This window comes from Cyprinus carpio, chromosome B25 (assembly GCF_018340385.1).
Source record: "Cyprinus carpio isolate SPL01 chromosome B25, ASM1834038v1, whole genome shotgun sequence".
NCBI classification, from domain to species: Eukaryota; Metazoa; Chordata; class Actinopteri; order Cypriniformes; family Cyprinidae; genus Cyprinus; species Cyprinus carpio.
In genome coordinates, this window is record NC_056621.1 from 6,369,207 (window position 1) to 6,371,706 (window position 2,500).

Below are 2,500 nucleotides of genomic sequence, written 5' to 3' on the forward strand. Positions count from 1 at the left end.
CTGCAGAATTCACCTCCATGAACTGTGCTGTTTCACAGGCCGTGGTTTAATCTCCACAAAGTTCCTGCTCGTGGCCTGCCACTGAACTCTGAACATCATGCATTTTAAATGGTCTTTATTCGTTTTGAGCAATGAAGCTGCCCGCGCTTCTAAACAAAAATCCTGAATTTTGTGAGTTCTTTGGTTTCCAAGCATGCACTACACATCTGAGGTCTTCCCCATAGCATCTCAATGACTTTCAGCTTTGCACCTTAAGAGGACTGGGGCAATTATTTATATACAGGTGCGTCTCAATAAATTAGAATGTTGTGGAAAAGTTCATTTATTTAAGTAATTCAACTCAAATTGTGAAACTTGTGTTTTAAATAAATTCAATGCACACAGACTGAAGAAGTTTTTGGTTCTTTTAATTGTGATGATTTTGGCTCACATTTAACAAAAACCCACCAATTCACTATCTCAACACATTAGAATATGGTGACATGCCAATCAACTAATCAACTCAAAAAACACCTGCAAAGGTTTCCTGAGCCTTCAAGATGGTCTTTCAGTTTGGTTCACTAGCTACACAATCATGAGGAAGACTGCTGATCTGACAGCTGTCCAGAAGACAATCATTGACACCCTTCACAAGGAGGGTAAGCCACAAACATTCATTGCCAAAGAAGCTGGCTGTTCACAGAGTGCTGAATCCAAGCATGTTAACAGAAAGTTGAGTGGAAGGAAAAAAGTGTGGAAGAAAAAAAATCCACAACCAACCGAGAGAACCCGCAGCCTTATGAGGATTGTCAAGCAAAATCTATTCAAGAATTTGAGTGAACGTCACAAGCAATGGACTGAGGCTGGGATCAAGACATCAAGAGCCACCACACACAGACGTGTCAGCTTAATTTGGCTACAGTTGTCATATTCCTCTTGTTAAGCCACTTCTGAACCACAGACAACGTCAGAGGCGTCTTACCTGGGCTAAGGAGAAGAAGAAGAACTAGACTGGTGCCCAGTGGTCCAAATTCTTCTTTTCAGATGAGAGCAAGTTTTGTATTTCATTTGGAAACCAAAGTCCTAGAGTCTGGAGGACGGGTGGAGAAGCTCATAGCACAAGTTGCTTGAAGTCCAGTGTTAAGCTGGTGTTGGTCCATTGTGTTTTTTGAAAACCAAAGTCATTGTACTGTTAACCAAGAAATTTTGGAGCACTTCATGCTTCCTTCTGCTGACCAGCTTTTTGAAGATGCTGATTTCATTTTCCAGCAGGATTTGGCACCTGCCCACACTGCTAAAAGCACCAAAAGTTGGTTAAATGACCATGGTGTTGGTGTGCTTTACTGGCCAGCAAACTCACCAGACCTGAACCCCATAAATAATCTATGGGGTATTGTCAAGAGGAAAATGAGAAACAAGAGACCACAAATGCAGCTGAAGGCCACTGTCAAAGAAACCTGGGCTTCCATACCACCTCAGCAGTGCCACAAACTGATCACCTCCATTCCACGCCGAATTGAGGCAGTAATTAAAGCAAAAAGACTTAAGCCTGTGTTATACTTTCCGCATGAGCAATCCGGACGTGTACATGGACACCGCGGAAGCAGACTTCTTCCATTATACTTCCGAACGCATATGCTGATGGTCCGCTCTGCAACAAACATGTGAACAAACAATTGCCCAGAATTATTGCACATCTGGCTGTCTTTATATTCTTTTACTGATGGATTGCACAGGTTCGAGTAGCAATGGGCTTCTTCACACTGCCTGCACATGTGCAATTGTGCTTTTGAAGCCTACTGACTGCGTGCACTTGTCCGTGCGGTCATAAAATAATGGGAGGCATGCGGTCGTCTGCTCAGAGCCTCTGTGCACACTCTCTGATGAAGATTTATTACGTCACGTGCACCATAGCCATCACTAGCAGACTCGCGGACACGGAAAGTATAACAGAGGCTTTAAACTACTTCAGTCTGTGTGCATTGAATTTATTTAATACACAAGTTTCACAATTTGAGTTGAATTACTGAAATAAATGAACTTTTCCACAACATTCTAATTTATTGAGATGCACCTGTACACACACACACACACATACAGTAATCTTGTCTTGTGGAATATATGTGAATATAAATATAAAATAAATATATATATTTGTGTCATCATCAAAAATATATATTTTTAATTGTTTTTAATTTTTTTTTTATATCTAGTACTGCCCTGAAATACAACAACAAATATTTTAAAATATTATTATTATTATATAAAACATATACATTTTTTTAAAAAATGTATTAGACAGGAAAATTTATAATAAATATACTTAAAATAAATCAATTAATATATATATATATATATATATATATATATATATATATATATATATATATATATATAAAAATCTATTTTATATCTACTATGAAAAGACAAAATATAGTATGCATGTATTTATTTATTTACTGACTATCTTTTAAGGGCAGTACTCTCTCTCTCTTTATCTCTCTCGCTCTTAAATATATAC

General features: G+C 38.0%; 1 protein-coding gene across 1 annotated transcript in view; it reads right to left on the bottom strand.

Annotated features, from left to right (window-relative positions):
• Nucleotides 1-2,500, bottom strand: part of LOC109110378 (tyrosine-protein phosphatase non-receptor type 9-like) — a 19,617-nt gene that overhangs the window by 12,965 nt on the left and 4,152 nt on the right. The gene's annotated exons all lie outside the window — the stretch shown is intronic.